The sequence below is a fragment of the Vanessa cardui genome, chromosome 26 (assembly GCF_905220365.1).
Source record: "Vanessa cardui chromosome 26, ilVanCard2.1, whole genome shotgun sequence".
Taxonomy (NCBI): domain Eukaryota; kingdom Metazoa; phylum Arthropoda; class Insecta; order Lepidoptera; family Nymphalidae; genus Vanessa; species Vanessa cardui.
The window spans coordinates 1,841,919-1,855,528 of NC_061148.1; the positions used below are offsets into that span (position 1 = coordinate 1,841,919).

General features: G+C 32.7%; 1 protein-coding gene across 1 annotated transcript in view; it reads right to left on the reverse strand.

Moving 5' to 3' along the window:
• Window positions 1-12,265, reverse strand: part of LOC124540799 (homeobox protein six1a-like) — a 43,526-nt gene extending 31,261 nt beyond the window's left edge. Inside the window, exon 1 of the mRNA XM_047118517.1 lies at window positions 11,976-12,265. The gene's annotated coding sequence lies outside the window, so the exon portion shown is untranslated. The remainder of the gene's footprint in view (window positions 1-11,975) is intronic.
• Between the last annotated feature and the right edge of the window lie 1,345 nt (window positions 12,266-13,610).

A 13,610-nucleotide genomic window follows, 5' to 3' on the forward strand; every position in this document is an offset into this window, starting at 1 on the left:
CTTTTTTTGGAAACAAAGAAGCAAGACCTCCGACGTAATATTTTAAGTTAATCTATAAATATATTTATATTCTACGCGGGTAACATAGTTTAAATATTAATATTATATTAATTTAAATAATTGTATTAACTAACATGACTGTATTTTTTTAAATGTTGAAAAAGAGTAACTATTGAGTTTCTTGCCGGTTCTTTTCGGTAGAATCTACTTTCCGAACTGATGGTAGCTTCACTTAATTGTTAAATGACGATTCAAAAGTGCTTGTAAAAGCTCACTTAAATAAAGTTTATTTTGATTTTGATTTTAAATATACTTAAACATAACGTAAAAATAATAAATGTTTTTTTTATGATTTATTTGTACTAGAAAAAAAAATAATCTTTTGTTCCAAATTTAAATATAAATCATTCGAATCGAGTCACAAAATCTCAAAAAATACAATTAATTTACCATATTTTTATAGCACCTAAATTCACTCACGTACATTGAGGTATTGTTTAGATTCACTGACAAGACAAGAGACGATTTACTATTAGACACAATTAACAAATAAAATTAAATCTTAGTTTGTTGTAGATAAAGTTCATATCTCTTTACGTAAACTAGAGTGCATCAAAATTCCATCTCTTTCTAACATATTACATTTGATTAAGAGTGAGAGAGATAGGGTGGGTCGTAAGGGGGCAAGATGTTAAATGTTTGGTGTTTTAAGTAATTTTTATCATCGACACGATCGCGAGGGAGGCCTCGTTGAAATATGGAGCTGACGGGTTGATAGTGATGTGACAATTTTGAAATTATCGATATCGATAATAACTATTTAATTTTCATCAATCAAATTTAGATCTATATTAATATGATAAATGTGAAAGTAACTCTATCTGTCTATGTAACTGTCTGTCTGTCTGTCTGATGAAATTTGGTATGAAACAAACTTGAACAACAAGAAAGGACATAGGTTAATTTTTTGCCTGATACATGACAACCAATACCCTAAAAAAAAAATACAGACGAATTCATAACCTCCTCCTTTTTGAAGTCGGTTGAAAAGCGAGTGAAGCCGCTGGCGAACACTAGTTTTATATATTTCTTTTGTAATTTTAAATACTAAGAATTACTTCATATACATTATACGCCATTGAGTTTTCATGTACCTACCTATATTTGCGTTTATTAATCGACTCGTGCTCAGCGTTGAAAAACTTTATGAAGTAACTTGCATGTGCTCACATTTGAGCAGCCTAATAAAATAAGCTCTTAAATATTTACGCAAGATTAGCACACTTTTGCCTAGTAATTTACGAGCCAGCATTTTGTTTATAGAAATGAGGAGGAGGCAGTAAGTTTCTTATTATATTAGTATCTTTATATTCTTATTATATTGCCATACTAAGTCATTGACCCTTGATGTATATACAGTATATATACAAATGTTCCTGGTGTAAGCAGTTCATACCTACACAATATACCACCTAGTAAATACTTACTTACTATAATATCTTAAATAAATAGAACATGATCAAATATTTTTTATCCAACACATATTTTTATTACAGTAATAAATCGTATTAAAAACTTTTAATTAAAAGTATTTACATAATATTGAAATAAAAATACGAATAACAGTTACTAATGTATTAACGATTAAAATTATGATAAATGCTAAAATTCACAAGCCTCATAGCTCGAACGTAACGGAATTTCTGAGTATTTATTGTAACAATTGTAAATTTATCCATCAAAATATTCCAAGAATTTATTCTTTAATCTCTTGGACCGGGGGTAGTGCCAGAATAATTACAATTCATTAGCTTCAATTATAATCCTATAGGTTTGCATTAATTACTTAATTCGTTCGAATTAAGTTCATAGACCATAATGTGTCAACGTTTTGTCGTATCACAGATAAACAGACTTACAAATAGACCAACTGATGGACAGCAACACTTTACATCGTCATTACGCCAACAAATTTGTGAACTGACATATTTTGACTCTAGTGCTTGGATGAATGTGCCAGTATAACTACTATACTGGCTAACTCTTCCTACAATCCAACTCCGGAACCATTCTAAATATTGCTGTCTAGCGTTAGAATATATGGTCAGTAGGCGGTACATTACCAGACCAGCTTGCACAAAAGGTCTTTTTACTTATAAGTAATTATTTCTCAAGCAGTCATTCACGAATGACCATGCATACGAGTGTCAAAAAAGCCTCCAAACTGGTGTTATTAGCAAAGTGGAAATGAAAGCTGCAGTTGAAAATAGGAGGTAGAAAAGAGCATTTACAAATTGTTGCTGACAATTATTATAAACTAATTATTTAGGTAATAAATTATTTCTATGTTATTTAAGAACTGAATATAATAATGATGGGTAAAGAGTAATTTCAGCAGCACAAGAAAAATATAAATTTATAAATTATAAACTAAAATCTAATAAGCTCCAAGTATGTCTGTCTAGGCAACAACCGCCAATTCGCCAGTATTCTCCTAACAACTGCTAACACGAACATAGGAAATATATTTTTTCCAAATTGATTGAAGTCCTGGCCTCTAATAGTACATAGGCAATATATTCCAAATATCCAGTACCAACGATGACTCCACAATTAAGTAACCCATTTGTAAATCACTCCGTTCTAAAAAACGCAAATAGGATAAACACATTACCCTCTTTGTCTGCTCCATAATATAAGATAAAAATAGATAAGAATATTTTGTATAATTTCATGGCACTGAAAATATATGGCATCAACTGTCATAATATCTGGCGGACTTCCAAGGAAGTTTAGTTTGTCAACAGGCCGCTAAGAGGAATTTTTCTATCTTGTATTTACGATATTATTCGCCCACGTTAAATAATTGACCTAACAGCTTCATATGAGTATATTGTTTTAAATAAAACGACCCAAATCTTATATAAAAATAGATGCTTTTTACGAATACATAAAAAAGAACGTGTTATACGCAGACGATTTACAACAGACCTCATTAAATTCGAGATCAGTTTTTGCATGACAAATTGAGATGAAATTTTGTAATATCTTAGAAAATAAGAAGATAAGACAAATAAAAAGAATTTTCTGGTATCACTACAGTATCATCGTCATCAATATGACTTCTGTAACATTCTAGAATCGCTCGTATAATCTAATACATATTTTTATCTCTAAAAAAAGTATTTAGTCTTTGGTATCCATATACCATATGCTTGGGTTGTCTTTGACAGTTAAAAAAAATCAATATCAGTCTTTTTTTCAATTCAGTTTCAATTCAGAATCAATTCAGTTTACAAACAGTTTGTAAATGAAAATAACTAATTATAATAATTATGCAGTAATATTGCAGCGATTAATAATAAAATACTACAGTAGCATTCATTTACTACAACTATTGACGGAAATCAAACGTTAAAATGTAACATCGATATGGTACCATCACTAGTACCCCACGTGGCGTCGCGATCTTATCGACGGGCACCAGCTGTAAAACACAAGATTTATCGACAGATTACCGCAGCACGATAATGGTACAAATCGCCTCACTATTAATTTGATTTTTCAATGTTATTCTTGGTATGCGAGGTTTTAAGTAAGTATAAATATTTTATACTTAAATAGTTTCTGTTTATAATGAGTTAAGTGCAATTTTTATTCCAGCTCTATGCAACATAATGGGTGCTCTTAAACTCGTCATTTAGTTTTTTTTTTTTTTAATTTATAATCTGTAATTCTCTATCTTTAGTGTCTTCTGTCTCATTAACAGTCGAAAGCAACACTGTATATTCTCGGTCATCGCATAATCCTTGGTGCAGAGAAACACTCTGACTCGTGAGGTTACCTGCATGTATTTGATGAGAGTTTGCCACATGTGTGGAGCAACTCTTATTGGAGCATCGCAGACGACTAAGAATGAACAAAAGCTGCTAACCTTTTATAAATGAGCCATTTGGCCACCATTGGCATATATAATTTACTTTACATTATGGCTTGTATATTTTATTGTTGATAGTTTAGGTTATTTTTATTGTTATGACTTCTTAATTCTTCCATACGATGCCAGTATTCCGGTAACTGAACCTCTTTTGCCAATGTAAACTGATTGTTACTTACTTTTAAATAGCAGTTCAAAACAAATTACAAAACAAGTATTTTGTATTCATTTTTTTGCGAGGCTCTTGTTTATTAATTATTAAAGAACATCATGTAAGACAACCATTCGTCATAATCACAATTATAAAAAAAGGAATTGAAAAAAAACTCATTAGTGACTTTTTATTGCAAATTTCAGAGTTTTCATCTTGTTTGACGGGTTGGGAAATTTTGTTGAAATATTTGGGAATTACTTTTACGTTTCTATTACAATAAACATTTTTTGAAAAGTACAAATTATATTTTAAGTATATGCAAACTGTCTTGATTCTATGACCTAACAAGAGCATAATGATAAAAAGCCTGTGATAGTGCCGATCTAATTGTCTTGTAATTACGCTATTCACGGATGCACCTTTTGAGTGTACAATTGTCTGAATGATAATGGTACTATTATCGAGTGCGCTCAAGATGATCACAAAAAAGTACGTCAGCTTACATGATCATCTATTAATTATACGAGCATATACGTATTTAAAGACGTTGATTTTTGAAATAATTGGTTATGTTATATGCAAATACAAAAAGCAACACTGAATTTTCATATGCTTGATTTGTGTTTATAATTCATCTCGTGTTCGGCAGTGAAGGAAAACATCATGAGGCAACATGTATGTGTTTAATTTCATAAAAATTCTGCCACATGTGTATTAATCAACCCGCATTGGAACAGCGTGGTGGCATTTGTTCCAGATCTTTTCTTCAAAGGAGAGGAGGCCTTAGTGCAGTCCCCAGCAGTGGGAAATTTTACAGGTTGTTGTTGTTTTTAGGGACATAGCATCTTAGTTCCCAAGGTTGGTGGCACATTGACGATGTAAGGAATAGTTATATGCTCGTCCGCCAACCAATACCATAAAAATATATATATGCAATGAAATTAAATTTATTAAAGAGCTTGAAATAAAGTCGGGCATCCAGAAGTAAGGCTAGCAACAACAAAACTAACATAAATAACATAATAATTATATGACAATGCGATCCAATTTTGAATCCAAATTATATATAAATGTGAAAGTAACTCTGTCTGGCTGTCTGTGTGGCGCTCTTTCACAACCAAACCGCTGAACCGAATTTGATAAAATTCGGTATTAAGCAAACTTAAACTTCCAAACAGGACATAAGCTACTTTTTTTGCCTATCACATGACAACCGATGCCCTAAAACGAGAACGAAGCCGCGAGCGAAATTAGTAGGTATGTATATATATATATATAGCATGAATTGATTGAAACTATTGATTTATATCAAGTCAATATATATTATTGAATTGATTATATGTACTATGTATGTGTCGTACATTTGTCACTTACCATTCAACGTAAATCCTTCTAAAACTAGAATGAAATATGTATCTAATACTTTTTTTTTTATGACATAGGTGGCAAACGAGCAGGAGGCTCACCTGATGGAAAGTGGACCACCGCCCATGGATATCTGCAACACCAGGGGGCTTGCAGGTGCGTTGCCGGCCTTTAAGGAAGGAGTACGCTCTTTTCTTGAAGGTTCGAAAAAACCCCCGGCGAAAGCTACCTAAGAAATCGCTATGTCTAAGAATTCAATGGAAAATTTCGCGTTCTAAAACTACAGTGCTTATACATATATATATTGAATTTAAATTAAGAATACTCTCTTCCATTTTTGTAGAAACTAGGAAATTTGTAATTAAAGCTGCAACTGCTGAATTTATTGATTGTTTTTTTTTTATTTGAATTGACGTCCTCAACCGGTGGAAGCGGTTAGCGCTTTCCAACCACAAGAACAATATAGCAAAATAACAACTTCGTCATTGAAACGATGAGATATGATTGGTCGAGTGACAAAGAGATCTATGGTATTTATTATGGATTTGAAAAAAAATGGCCGTGAAATTGGAAGTAAATTTAAACTTTTTTTATGGTTAGGTTACCTGGTCACCTGATGGTAAGTGACCACCATCACCCAGAGACAAGACGACGCTGACGCTGTAAGAAATATTACTTGGAAACTGAGATGTTATGTCCCTTGTGCCTGTAGTTACACTGGCTCACTCATCCTTCAAACCGGAACACAACAGTACTGAGTACTGTTATTTGGCGGTAGAATAACTGATGAGTGGGTGGTACCTAGCAGACGGGCTTGCAAAAAGCCCTACCACCAAACTAGATATAAACATAAGAATTATTAACATTAAATCCTTAACTTACAGCTAAGAATTAAAAATAGTTACTCTATAAATCATGATCGCGTGGAATTGTGGCAAGAACTCAAATTTGCTCAACTTAGTCTAGCTTAATTCCGAAGAATCAGAATCAGAAACAGTGTCACCGTGGAAGCAATAAGGCTGTTAAGTATTATAGCTTCTTTTAATCAAACTATGTATTTGCACTACTGCTCCAAGGTCCAAGTGATTTTAACAGCAATAGTGGTAAGTAGTTAAGTAGTTCTGTATTATAAAATTAAGATCTGTTTATTATGTTACAGCCGACCTATAAGGAAGGTGAATAGAAAATTTAAATATAAACTTTGTCCATGGCTACTCCTTCCTCAATTGGAATATCTAAAGGTACTTTAAAAAAAATTGAAAATTGTTTATGTTAATCTAAAATATTGACACACAAAGTGACAAATGTTGAAATTTTTTTTATGAATATTTTACTATTTTACTTTCTAAAGATTTCATTTTTGCTTTTTATCGAATATTAAAATCCTGTATTAAATTTTAAAGATCGATCATCATATGGATGAATAATCGCAGACAACATAAAACAACTCATTAAAATAATATATACAATCAATAATGAAAAAAGAGATTGTACTGTATATAAAAAAAAAAAAAAACATTTATACCTCGTTTATCTTGTAAACCGTATTTCACATCACATCACTAAATATTTAAAAAAAAAGATACGCTATCGAATAGGCCTACATGTATATCCGATGCTATCTTAACTCTGAATGTTTTTTATGTTCAATGATCATGGGGGGTTAATTAATGACCCTATACGGTCATATTACACGAAAGTTACGATACATCGAGATAATAAAATTTTTAACATGTGTTTAAATGTCTTATCGAGAATATCGATAACGTTTTGGCTATGTGAAATGTTTAGTGACGCGCATGCTACGCCCGCCGTTAACGCGTAACTTGGCATCCGAATGCGGATAACACTTTGGACGAATGGAAAAGAATTTAATTTAGAGTAATGCAAAGTAAAAAATTAAAGAGTTATCAAGTAAATAATACAAAAAAGCATTTCCCAGGCGCTTTACTCTTTTTGAGATGGCCCAGTGGTTAGAACGCGTGCATCTTAACCGATGATTGCGGGTTCAAACCCAGGCAAGCACCGCTGATTCATATGCTTAATTTGTCTTTATAATTCATCTCGTGCTCAGCGGTGAAGAAAAACATCGTGAGGAAACCTGCATGTGACAAATTTCATAGAAATGTGCATTCCACCAACCCGCATTGGAACAGCGTAGTGTAATATGTTCCAAACCTTCTCCTTAAAGGGAGAGGAGGCCTTTAGCCCAGCACAGGGAATTTACAGGCTGTTGTTGTTGTTGTTACTCTTTTTCCAATAACATCCTATGTTCTTCGATATACATATTTGTAATCAATTTTTTTTATCGACCATATCCTGAAATGGAATACTTTTTAGGTAACTTTTATGCATCAAATACAGTATTTTCATTTTACGTTCATTTACCAGAACATCACCTTTAAACTTTTTTTCAATCTAACGCTACGCTTATAAGCCCAGTCATGTGTAAGCGTCAACGATGGTACGGGGGGCATACGGAGGCTGTGGACGGGTTTATCTGACAATCTATGAACTATCAGCGTATCTTAGATTATCAAAGCGATACTCTATGTATCTAAATGAAAGTCCAAAAAGGTATTTAGTATCAAACAATTGTCATTGTTTTTATTTGGGATGATTAAATTTACCTATTTACATATTGCCCTTAAATATAGGCAGTACATGATAAACCCATATTCCATATCAATACTCCATGTAAGATATCAACCATTTTTCTAGAAATTATCTCAAATAATAATGGTAATACAGACTTCCCTTTACATAACCCCGGCCCGAGATGTGCTAAGGCTTTTGGTTCATGTATATATCAGACCATATATCATGGATAACAGAAAATCTAACTTTTTTATACTTGAACTTAGTAGTTGCATTAAATACTTAAATATATACAAATATGAACTAAAACTAGTTACAGTATAAACCTTGACCGCGTGGAATGGTGGCAAGAATTGCTAGCAGCATTTCCCCGTTGAATCGCAATTCCGATTCTCTGGGCAAAAAACGACCAAGCCCTCCCGTCACCAGTGGAAGCAATGAGGCGAGGTGTAGAAATTTTCTTTTTCAATGTATTTTAAATTAGCTAATTTTATTTAACTGAATAGTATTAAGTCAGGTATTCAATTTGGTTTTTCGAAGAGTACGATGTCTCTTAGTTTCTTCTTTCTTCTTAAGAGCCATTTCAATTATCCTTAATCGCTTTATTCCGTACTTTAGCCTTTCAGATGAAAAAGGGATGAATTATTGTATATTTTTACTAAAAGCTCTTATGACGTTTGCTACATAGGACTTATCGAAATTACCGAATAAATTTCGATTGAAAAACGATTAATCCGGAACAATTTAGAAGTAATTTGGTTAGAAAGACAATGATCACTTATAATATCCTACCTAATTGCGTCGGATGTTAGACGTTCTTAATAGTAGGCGTTCTTAATAGTCACGACACATAATATATTGAAATAATTTAAATGGAATGGCGCTACGTCATTAACATACTATATGTTATGACAAAAATAGTATTCGGTTTATAGCTTTGAGAAGAGTAGTTTTTTTTAAGTTACTATTTATAGTATCCTACAAATGCTCAATACTGGGCTATGACCTAATCTTACTTGTTACTTGAGTGGATTTTGATAGTTTTCCAGCATATGGCTCCATTGTGGATGGATGGGTAAACATTTGACGGATCATTTCACTTTTCACTTACTAGTTCTAACCTGCGGCTTCTCTCGCGTTTTCGAAGGTTGCTTGTCATGTGTTAGGCAAAAAAAGTCCTTTCTTGGAGTTCCAATTTGCTTCATACCCAATTACAATAAATTCGGTTCATTGGTTTAGCAGTGAAAGAACGTCAGACAAACAGAGTAACTTTCACAATTACAATATTAGTCTATAAGTATAGATTTACTATAAAATAATCGTATCTGGACAAAAATATTTCTGTTTTCGTATCTTATCAACCCTATATGACATAGGCGAAATAATCTGTGCCCAGTTTGAAGTAAAAGCAACTAAGCTTCGAATTGAATTGTCTATTATTTTGATGACTTTCATCTTAAACAGGTGAGATGTTTTAAAGAAATATACATGGGTATTTGAACTGGCGATTCTCGGTTAAGATCCACGTGTTATACACACTAAACCACCGTGAATCATTTCTCACTGTCATGATGACAAATGGCTACATGTTCAGTGTTTACCGTATTAAAAAATATATAACACAATGCGTAAATATCTCTTTAAAAAATTATCACCATCTCGCCGGCTTTTAAAGCTAAGCCAGAAATCTTCAAGTATGGCAATCTACTGACATAACAATCCAAGATGACAATTAACAGCTATCTAAACCATGACGAGACATACCTTCCATCATTGGTGCTCATCTGAGTTTAAACCATTACAATTGGTTAAGACGTACACGTAACCTTTTGGCCATTTTGGCTCAAAAATTTAGATACCTAAGCCCAGCTGTGGGACGTTTATACGACTTTTTTATTCCACCTCTAATACGGGTTGGCATACACGAGTGGCAATACACATGATGTTTTTCTTTGCCGAGAACACGAGATGATTAATTGAATTTAAATGATTATCCCAACTTTATTTACCATTAATAAAGTATTCAGTTTAATTTATAACTTCTTTGTGTTTCTAAGACAATAATTTGGACGGCATTGGGTCCTGATTATCTTTCTTTCTTTATTTTTTTTTTAATTATCATTTATTCTATTCATCGTGTAAATTAGATGAACCGATAATTACAAGAGATCACTCTGTAAGTTATTTCTCTGCGGTTACGTTTAATTTATTGGCAAACTAATTAAAATTAATTAACTCATAAAATATATTATGACGGAATATATTAAAATATGTCTCAATAATTATGATGGTTTGACTATGTTTATAATTCATCCCGTGCTCGGCGGTGAAGGAAGACATCGTGAGGAAACCTGCATGTGTTTCATTTCATAGAAATTCTGCTACATGTGTATTTCACCAATCCGCATTAGAACAGCGTAGTGGAATATGTCCAAACCTCCTTAAATGGAGAGGAAGAATTAGCCCAGCAGTGGGAAATTTACAGGCTATTGTTGCTGTTGTACTTACAAGGATATATATTATTATGAACTGTGTAATAAGAAAATACGATCACCAAAAATATTATCCGTCAACTTGGAATTATTAAATAATAATTGCTACTCTATGTAATACTTTATCAAATATTACCAATAGAGCACTAGGTACCTAGATTCAAATTAAAAAAAAAAATTGAATTTATAATTTATTAATCAAGCATATTATTATATGTTATTTTTTTACTAGCAACACCAAATAATGCGACATACATATTGGTATGCTATATTACTGACACTTAGTACTCTTTTAAAAGTAGAATAGTAAGCTTTGCAGACGAAATTTCATCTACAATTTTCATACTTTAAGTTCCAACCTTTGACAGGTTAAAAGGGCAAAGACAACTTTTTCCTAGTGTTCGCACTGAGGTATTAATCCGCCTAGCCACACCACACATGCATTACCAAATTAGGTGTATTCAATTTGAAATAGAAATCCTAAATTAAATTTTGGAATAATATTGCACAAACTTTTATAAATAATATGAAACCTATTAACTCTTAGTAATTCTGTCAAAAGCTGGTTCACCAGGTTATTTTCACGCAGAGGATCGAACGCAGAATTTATCAAAGAAACGCTAATGGCATTCTTGTTCTGGTCAGCATATCACGTGATCATAAACAGATGATTTTTTAATTATAATAGGTGTTAATGTAAATAGTACTAGACATTATAATATGCAATAATATGTTTATGTTTGTTTTAACGCAGGATGCAGCGGAAGATATATTATAAACTCAAATTAAGCGCATGAAAATTCAGCAGTGTGTGTCCGAAATTAAAATGCATCTAATGTAAGATCCACATATTCCATAACTAACCACGGTTTTTGCAAAACATATATCATAAAAAAAAATCAATACAAAAGACTAATATTTTTTTTTTAATTTCAATTTAAATAAGGCAATATATCATCTCTCTCCAACACTAGTCAGACTATAAACCTTGAAACTTTGTACGAAACTTTTATTAAAATTGTGAAACTCTTTTAGTTTTGCATTATTAAATAATTATAAAAAAATAAATATGTTCGCATTTATAATTTTATCTGAATAAAAATAATAATTCAAGATATTTCAAGGGATTATTCTTCGAATATAAATTGTATGCACAAAGGAAATGCAACGCTGACTTAAAATAATATTACGTTGATCCAAATGGGTTCAGTGTACTAAGACATCGCAAATTCTATTATTATATGCCCCCTGTAAAGTTGAATTATACCAAGAAGACTGGCACATAGGTGAAAATTACAAAATCAAATTTCGAATATTTAAAATACTGGTTTAATTAATAAGTAAACAGTCTGTACTAAATATAATTACAACAAAGTTGTAACCCGTTGGACGAAAAAAAAAATAAGGAAGACAGCCGTGGCATACTCACACTTATATGCGTCGCTAAATTAAGATCCAGTCTCACACACGAACAACTTTAACAAGCTAAACTAAAAATAAAAGCCGTCAGCGACCAAGAACAACCTATTTACGGCCAACGCACACGTTTTAGATTTTAAATAATACAATATATCCTTAAAACGTATTAAATCAACACAACGCACGAATCTCTTAAAACGTTTCAAGTAAAACGAAGTTTTATTTCTCAAAAAAATATTCGAAATATTCCGCGCGTCCACACAAGTTGAGAGCGTAAATGGAACTAGTTTGAATCGAAGTTCCGTTCGTCGCTCTGATTGGTCGATGGGTATTGCGGACGGAGAATACACCAACGGGAACGTTTCGGGCATCGAAACGGTCACGCCTCCCATTGGTCGACAAGTAAGTTCGCCATATTTTCACATTGTGAAACAATTGGGATTATTAAAGTAGGCGTAATCTTGAGGGGCGAATTCGGAAAACAAGATATTTCCGTCCCATCCAAAACAGTTAAACAGCTGATACTATTAAATCATCTTAGGGTTTAATTTGATGTAATATGCGTGGATTGTCTTATTATGTGTCAACGCGAACCTTATAATGTGTGAGTGATATTTCAATCTATTTCCAAAAGGTCATGGTCTAATTAATTTTTTGTAAAATAAAAGTTCATTGAACAGCCTAGAAATATCCCACAGATGGGCTAAGGCCTATCCGCATTTTGATGTGATGCGTGATGGTTTGGTAGTATTCCGCGACGGTATTCCAATAAAGATTTTTGAATACACATGTGGCAGATTTTTATCCGACGTCTATATGCAGGTTTCCTCACGAAATTTTTTTCACCGGCGAGCACGTGATGTTACACACAAATAAACTCATTAAAACTCAGTGTTTTTCCGAGTTCGAACACGCGATACTTGGTTATGATTTTGGCGTTATAACTGCTGTGCCAGAATATATAGGTACCTATTGTTCCTAATGAACTGTACATATCTACATATTTCATTACAAAAAAATCATGAAAAAACTCTCGTTATTTTGGTCTAGTTTCGTCTTGTATTTTGCTCAATAGTTTATTATAATGTAGCATTTGTGACGAGTCTATTTGTCCTATTTCCAAACCTCGTCATCTTTGCTATGCATAGTTAATTTTAGCTAAAAAAATGACGCAAGCTACTTTAATCCCGATTACTAAGTCCAAGGAATAATTACTAACACATTTGGATAAGCCTAGAGTTGACACGTGCTAATTTATATTTAAAATCTCTATTATATCACTTTGAATTCCGCTTATTATTAGTATTTATAAGTTTTTTTTATGGAATAGGTTGGCGGACGAGCCACCTATAGACAATGACGCTGTTAGAAATATTAACTATTCCTTACATCGTCAATGCGCCACCAACCTTGGGAACTAAGGTGCTATATCCCTTGTGCCTGTAGTTACACTGGCTCACTCACCCTTCAAACCGGAACACAACAATACTGCGTATTGTTGTTTAGTGGTAGAATATCTGATGAGTGGGTAATACTTACCCAGGCGGGCCTGCACAAAGCCCTACCACCAAGTAAAGTTTACATAAATACCTAACGTATTTGTATAGATACCTACAAGACGTAATAACTTCTGTGAAATATTGGG